An 8,924-nucleotide genomic window follows, 5' to 3' on the forward strand; every position below is an offset into this window, starting at 1 on the left:
TAAACTTATATTGAATTATAGCATGGAAAAGCTAGTTTATTCCTTCTTTAGGAACCTATGCCAAAACTGTAGTTGTCACTCTAAAATGACCCTACAGAAGCAGGACTTTCATGCAGCTAAATATCCCATTTTCTTAGAATCATTAAAAAAAGAAAAATAATGTAGTTTAGACTTATGTCAGCCCTTGTAATAAAGTTAATGTTTAAGGTCTGTTTAAGGCCTAGAATAGAGATTAAAGGTAAACCTTATTTACTGGTCACCTTGTTTACTAACTTGAAAGTTACAACAGTGTAAAAAAATCTTTGTGATCAATCCTCATTTTTACAACCACAATGTTCTGTGGCCATCCGATCAGATATTCATGTGCTTCACAACCAGTTTGTGACAAGAAGAATTAGTAGAGAAGGCAGGTGTAAAGTTGTAAGGTGTTCTGTTTAATGACCAAAAGGGAAGTGAAGGCATGAGTCTGATTTTTTCCACTTAATGACCGTAACACTTAGCACCAGATTTGCCAGTTGGAGAGAAGCGCCACTGGTGGCAAAGAGCCAGTATCATTCCAGTGATACTGCCTCAGGGTCTGGAACTGGCTAACTATCTCAGCCTGCTGAACCTCCAGGCACTGGCACTTGGCTCTCCTGCAGGTCCTCCCTCTACTTGGAAAGCCTATGCTCGTAGTCCTCAGTGAGGTGCTTCTGCTGAGCCTCCTTTTCAGTTAGATCTAATTTGAACTGAGCCAGCTGTTTTGCCAACTCTTCCTCATGGTGGCTGCTTAGCTGCAGCAACTATTTCCTGTTGGGGCTGTAAGAAGCCCAGGTGGGCAGGCGAGGAGTGGTGAGTAGAGGCTGGGAAGGTGCCCCTCGACATAGCGGACATCAAGTTGGCCACACCCACCCAGTCACATGACTACCTTGCCACGCCCACCCAGCCAGTCATTAGGCAGCTCATATTAGTGGTCCACAGAATTTAAAATTATGAATTTAGTGGTCCCTGAGGTCCGAAAGGTTGGTGACCCCTGGTTTAGAAAACAGCAAAGTCTAAAACAAGACTCTTTCATCAAGGACCGAATAGTGAGACCGGTAACAAATTATGCATTTACGTGTCCCTTTTTTCCCTTTTTGGAATAAAGTAAACTACATTTTACATGGTATTACATGGAAACAAGGCAGTAACTTAAAGAGTGTTATTGTCACCGATTGATTGAACTCCCATTTCAATTCTTGTTTGGCCTTTTAGGGGCCTTTATTATGCTTTTTGTATGTTTTATGAAGATATTTTTCCTTAGTACTGGTTGTCTGATCATTGAAATGTCTGTTCTAATGCAATTCCTTCTTCTTGGTTGCCATATGGATTGGTGTTTTGCAATGATTTGAGCAGCAAGGTCCCAAATTCTCTGTCTAATCTGAAAGACCCCCCGCCCCTTCAAGGAAAATATAAGAATACCAGCCCACCATTAATTGCTCTAAAGACTTACCTTTAATTTACTTAAATCTAGTAGATGATGAAATTTTAACGTGCTCCTTCGAACACCCAATATTTGTGCCTTTTTGTGAGAAAAAACCCAATTCTGAGTTCATGAAGCAAAAGGTTTCATTTGTGAATTGTGGTTTGCAAAGCAGTTAACGTCTTGAAATATGTATACTTTCAATGCATTTGTATGTGTCATTCGCTGCAGTTACCCTCGTGAGGTCGAGGCACAAATGTGAATGTGGATAAGCTGTGTTTTAATCCTGGAAAACCCAAACTGCTTTCCCACAAACAAGGAAAACTGAAAATGCTTTTACTAAATGAAAAGACACACATGGTTTTGTTTTCACTTGCTTATAAATATAATTTATAACCTGTTTAAAAATTCTTTCTTACACTTTGTACATGTCAGGCTGACAGCATAAATGCAGGCATTTACAAACAGAGGGCTGAAGGAAAAAGGGAGAAGGGGACAGAGGCACACTCTGAACTAGTAAACTACACCTCCACTGTACAGCAATACAAAGAATGCAATGGCTAGCACTTTGCTCTGTTAGTCATAGTAATTCTTTAGAAAAAGAATTGCATAGAAGATACAGCAATAAGGGAGATCAAAATCAAACCACACCCGTTCCCTTAAACTGGTTCAACAAAACAAATGCAAGACCAAAATCTACTCCTAGCATAAACCTAAAGCAAATATTCTTGCGGTTCAGCTGCAAGATGTGAAAAGTTAAGAAACAAGATTCTCCTCCCAAATTGTACCTTGAAGCACATGGTTTCCTCTTCCCTTCTCCTGCTTTCTAGCAGGGATGTCTTATAGCCCAGGTTTAAAACCAGTATCAAGTGTCTGCTTTCAATCTGTTACTGCTCAGTAGTAGATGGAAAGAGCATCTCAGTGAGATGTAGATGCTCTACTATCAGCCCCAAGAGAATCATATTTCTTACCAATGATTATGTTCAGTGCCCGCTCACAGAATGAGGGGTTAGGAGGTGATGTATTGTGTAGTGATGGTGATTATTTTAGAAGGGATAATCAGCAAAGGCCACGAAGGGGGAATAAAAATGAACATCAGACATTTTTTTTTGCTTCCCCTTGTCTACTTCATTTGGTTATTATTTCTTCTTTTATTTTTGTTCCTTCTGGGTTTATTTTAGTTTGTTTATTGAAACGCACATATGGAAACCAACATGCCCTACAAGCTCAACTAAACTTTTCCAGCCCAGCAAAAGGCATTTATCTGAATCCCAGCAGGTCCAAATGGAACTGCCAAAGAAGTGAAATTTTAATTAAAATCAAAACGATCAGATAAGGACACCATAAAGATCATAACCTTATCTAACAAAGCTCACATCAATCACACAATCTGTACTTTATAAAAAGAAGATAAGAAAAAAAGGGAGTTGAGGAATTAATATATTTGTCAGTTAAAATCAATACTAAAACCACAATATACATTTTCACTGTTGTCACAAAGCGTTGAATTCATTTTTTCCAGTAAGATACATCCGGCTGCCTTGATCTTTTTCAAAGACACAGCTAAGAGGATTGAACTATAATAGCAGCGAAGTCACAAACGGACACATTTTAAAAATATCTTCATAAAGAAACAGCCTAGTATATTGCGATCAGATCAGATCAAAGCTCAAAGTCTTTAACCAACAATGCAAAGTGTAATACTGATAGCTTTTTCTTCACTTTAAATAGTCTGAACCATTGATCTTCAACCAATGGCTTTGAGTGAGGCCCATTGGATCAAATAAGGAATAAAGTCCATGAGGAGCAACACTCAGCCATAAAAATTGGTGGTTTTGTATGGACTTAACCTCCATTTGTCTAAAAAGCTATCCAACTAATTTAATAGGGGGAAATTGACCATACTTCCAAAATAAGCCTGCACTGTCACTACCTGAACCACAAGGAACAACTATGGGGATTACCTGAAGATCAAGGGGAAAAAAAGATTACTCATCCCACACACACACAATGATCTTGTATATATGACCCTGTGCCTCTACTTTTTTATGCCCTTTCATCCTTGCTAAAGATGGATGTACTGAATGGCATTCTACAATCACCACTGCTGCTATTCCTATTTTAGTATTCCATTTCGGAGGTGAGTTTATGCTTTATGAAAACAATTCAATTTCAACCTTGCCCTGAGTTTTTAGGACCAGGCTATTTCTGCCCAAGTAGAAAGATCAAAAGTGTCTTCCACTCATCATTATTCCACAAACCCAAAGCAACAGGCCTTAAAAGGGAATTGACACTGACAAGGGTTACAGATGCAGAACATAAAATCAGCAAGGTTTCAAGTTACACTGTGTGATGGACACAACTGTTATCCATACTTCTACCATGGGCTTCTAATCCTGTCCTGGATTTATCTACTCAAATAATTGCTTGCAATGCTGAGCTGTATAATGTGATCAGTTACAGCACTGCTTGTCTTCTTAAATACATTACTCAGACTGGGCATATATTTGCCTGATCAGAGTGATATCTTCATCCACACAATGTAATATACTGAAGAAAGATAAGTAGGTAATTCACCCTACCAGCAAACAAGCCACTGGGCTAGATTTGTTAAAGCCATTGTGAAGCATAGGTAGCAATTACCTTCAAGAAAGATATATTGATTATATTTGCCATCCAGAGATGCTGGTCATGATATTGAGGATCAGAGAAAGAAATCCTCGAAAATTTGTGAAAGTCGAATAGAAAGTCTGCTTATCCTAAACCTAAGCAGAAAAATAATGTATTTTCTACAAAATTCTTGAAAGTTTTACATTTATTGCTGCTGATTGATAAAAGTTGCTCCCATAATTAATGGAATAGTATACTTAAAATTTCATACTGCTGTTGATGAGTCAAAGGATTATTTATTTCTATCATTTGACCAATAAGATGGACAATGACAGGTCAGACAAGGAATTGAGGTTGTAGCTACTGGCATGCTTAGAGCTTTTTAATGGGAGCACAATTCAGTTTTTCCCCCCAAAGGTGCTTTTTCAAGAGGTAACTGGACTGTCTGGTTTTTCTTTGAAGATGTTTTGCTTCTCATCCAAGAAGCTTCTTCAGCTCTGACTCGATGATGGGGAATGGAAGGATCTATACTCCTTGCAGACAGCTGCCCATTTGCATAAAACACTCAGACACAATCTGAGCAATCTTGTATATGCAGTACAATGCAGTGAGGCATGTGCAGATCTGTGCATCGGGGAAACAAAACCACCACTTCATAAAATTCTGGCGCACCACAGGAGAACAAACCCACCAGAGCTAGATTCAGCCATCCATCTGCATTTCAAAGACAAAGGGCTCTCTTTTGAAGACAGCAAAGTCAACATTTTGGACAGAGAGGGCCACTGGTTTGAAAGAGGGGCCAAAGAGGCCATCTACGTCAACATTGAACAGTCTTTTCTTAACAGGAATCATCTATCTCCAGATATGGAATCATCTATCTCCAGTCTACAATACAGTCCTTTCAGCAGTTCCAAGAAGGCTCCACACCCATTTGTACCACTCAGATGACTCTGATGACACAGAACCTCCAGGTGGCCTTAAGATCTCACTAAAAGAATGCAAATGACCAGCTACCTGCAAGGTGTATAAATCCTTCCATTCCCCATCATACAATCAGAGCGGAAGAAGCTTCTTGGATGAGATACTTGAAATGTCTTAAAAGAAAAACCAGTTGCCTTTTGAAAAAGCACCTTTGGGACAACCATGACCTGGATGACTGACAACTCTCCTTAGACAACTCAGTTTTTTAGCCATTGCACTCCACAATGCATAAATAATCATTGAAAAATGATTCTGCATGAGCCTTTGATATTACTGCAAAATCAATGGCTCATAGGGAAAGGTAATGATGAATAGGGGGAAGATGTAGGTCCAACTAAGAGATGTTCATGGGGACCTGGTGTCTGTGAAACTAGTTCACGGCAGAAATTCTAAACATTATCTCAGCATTTGCACAGTCATTCCATGGATTGGTTCACACAATATGCTCAATATGGATAGTGAATTGAATCGCATCTTACACATTTGCTAGAATATAGGCTGAGTTCAAGGAACATACTGGATATAGTCTAACATATTCAAACTTTGTTACATGAATGCAGCAGCTAAATCTTTCAACTGATCTAGATAAGTGTACTGTGCAAACCAAGTCCGTACATCTATATGCGAGATTCCCCTTTAGTCAAGACTGAATTGAGATATGTATGTTTTCCTCCATTCAAGCAGTAAATGCAAAGCTGCATAATTATCTCTTGATCATAATCCAAATGTAACATCCAATTTAATGAATTGTGCAGAAATGCATTATATTATTTCTGCACCAGCCAAAAAAAGGAAGTTACTGCTAAGCATTCCAGTAATGTTTGAGAATTAGTTAAGTTCATACATTCTAGCAATATGAATATTATAATTCACTTCATATGAATACTTTGAGAATCACGTTCTCAAGAACAGAATGACAAAAAGAAATAATAATAGAAAAATATAAACCAAAAAAGCAAACAAACCATCAAACACCCTTAAGTGCTTTTTCATTATAGGACTTAAAAAAAAAGAGAAAAACTAAAATACATATTTAATTACCTTTATATAACTGTATAGGTATAGTATTTATATATTTTACTTCTACCACTAGCATTTGATATATCACTGTGAGGACCTGTATGCACAATACCTATATATTGTGTATACCTGTATGCACAACAGACACATCTGCAGAATTCTACAAAGGTGAGAAAACTTACAAATTCCTTTAATAAAGTATCCAAAATCTCTAGAACCTTAAGTGGGAAGTTGTAGCAGATAGTACTGATTTTTTTTCTAAGGTCTCAAAAAACATATGTATCTCATAAATGCCATTTTGAAGATCTTACTACTAGATCTCAGTATAGTTTAAAAAAAATATCAAGGATAAACAAAATTACATTCAATGCTAAGACAAAAACTGGCTTTTGATATTTCTAAAATGCATTTCCATGGTGTACTACGCCACTAGATGGCAGTAGGCTCAAGCATATTCCAACAGAATCTGTTTTCCCTTATAAAACTCCACCATTCTTTTTGCTTCCCCAAACTTACTTTTTCAGGAAAGTTTCCTATTGAAATATGAAGTGTGTGTCAAGCTGCATCTTGGGGATTAACTCTATGTACTTTAAACTACAGGACAACCTGAAGGTTATTTGGGCTACACTCATCTACTGCACAAGCCTTACTTCAGAATAATTCTCTGTTTTTTTCCCCCAGAACTGCTTTACAGTAACTTAAAAATCTTCGATCAATATCAAACAGCTATGACGGTAGGTGTATTTCCTAGTTTGCTGTGCATTGATGGACTGTAATTCCACATCACATAAATACACACCCATCCCTATATTCATGGACTTTCTATACACACTTCAGCCAGACCCATTTTTCAAGATGGTCTGAAAAAGGTTACGTTGAAGTAGGAATTCATGTCCGGCTTTTCTTTTCTAAATTTACAAATAGTGTGTCTATGTAGGTGTATATTTGCTATCCATTGCATCCACTGCATCTAAAGCTGACAGCAGAAAATGACTTTTCAGACACTGTACCTGATAAACGTTTGTGTGGTATTATTATTTAAAAAAAATATTTTAAAAATAAAAATGCAAAAGCATAGATCTTGAGAGAATTTATTTAAAATGTGTTAGTTAGTTAGTTTTATTTTTTATTTGAGGTTTCAGCTAATAGGCACCATCTTGCCAATTGTAAATAATGGTCCAATTAAAAAAAAATTAGACCAGTTAATGAAGGTATGTGTATGTTTTAAAATGATGGCTTCCCTTTTAATAATCTTTCTGGTTTCTTAGATGGAATCTCTAGGCACAGAGAGAAAAACCATCAGCCTTCTTTAAATATCCACTTTTTTCTCTGTCATCTGTATGTTATCAGGCCTACCTCATTTCACAATAGCTATTTTTTTATTTGTATGGGTACTTAAAAAAATCACATAGATCATTTATTAGTGAATATGTTTGACAGGATTACTAGAAAGTGATAGGAAAACTGAAATTAGATAGATGACAGAGATAGTGAGACAGACGGATAGAAATAAAGATATTGGATAGAGATGGATGATGGATAGAAATAAATGCTTGATAGATATAGACAGAGATAGAGGATAGATATAGTTGGTAGATGGATGGATGGATAGGTAGAATATAGATAGATGGGTGATAGATGAAACAGAGAGAGACAGACAGACAGACAGACAGACATGTGAAAGGGAGCATTAGGAGTGACATCATCTAAATTCAATGGTTGTTGAAAAGCTAGAACTGGATTAAACACAAGAAGGCAACTGTACCAAATCAAAAGTAACTTTTAAAGCCCAACTAGGACGTTCCATGATCAAATGTTAACTACCCTTTCAAAACAAAATCCACATTAACTTTGATCAAAACCTGTTCACTGCTTCTGATTACCGAAAGACGAATGCCTGTGTTTCCTAGCGGAATGTTTTATGAATGGTGCTCTGTGTTTAATAAAAGCATAGTGACTGGATGGATAATAAAACTCTGTGGAAATGTCAAAATGAAGAAAAGGTCAGGCAAAATTCACCTTCCCCTGCTAACCAACAGTATTTCCATGGTTACTTTTAGAAATGCAGATTTGAGAAGCTTCACGGGAAATATTACGAGCACATAGAACAGTATACAGAATCTTAAGCAGGTGAAGATGGTAAAATAACATTTTTTAAAAGATGGAAAGGGAGAAAAATGAAAGGGTAGGCTACAACAAAATGCCACAATATTGTTTTTGTAAGAGAAAAATATACCAAACCTGGACAACTACCAGTTTCATTTGCTAACAGGCCATCAAAACCTATCCAAGACACCACACATGTAAAACAGGACCCAAGTACTTAAAACTCAACAGTGCGTAGATTTTTCTATTCTTAACAACAAATCTGAAATGCACAAATGAAATTATCACGTCCTTTAGCTTCAAACTTTGCAGTTACTTGCATGAAGTACTTTTTTATCTTTGGATAAAAACCAGTATCTGGAGGAACATTTCTGTCTAAAAGAATAGCAATAAGAGCGCTATGCATAGAACAGGTTGTTAATATGCAGACACAGAAAATTAATCCAGGTCCGAGGGACATGCATGAAGTTTTGATGGCTTACAGCAAAAGAGAAAAGGCAACTAATATCAAAACTACTAAATAAACAGGAGTAATGTGCAGAGTTTCCTGTGAAACATCTTGTTTGTGTAAAATAATCCATCTTTAATTTAATAATTCTCTTTATCAAGATGAATGCACTATTACCCATTTGTACGATGGGTACACTTGACAAGAGAAAGTGAATTGCATGAGTTGAATTGCAAGTGTAATTCATGCACTAGTTCACTGAAATTGATTGGGGTGGGGTGGGGGTCAGGGAGGAAGCCCCAGGGCCAGGACAAAGAG

Source organism: Thamnophis elegans, chromosome 9 (genome assembly GCF_009769535.1).
Source record: "Thamnophis elegans isolate rThaEle1 chromosome 9, rThaEle1.pri, whole genome shotgun sequence".
NCBI classification, from domain to species: Eukaryota; Metazoa; Chordata; class Lepidosauria; order Squamata; family Colubridae; genus Thamnophis; species Thamnophis elegans.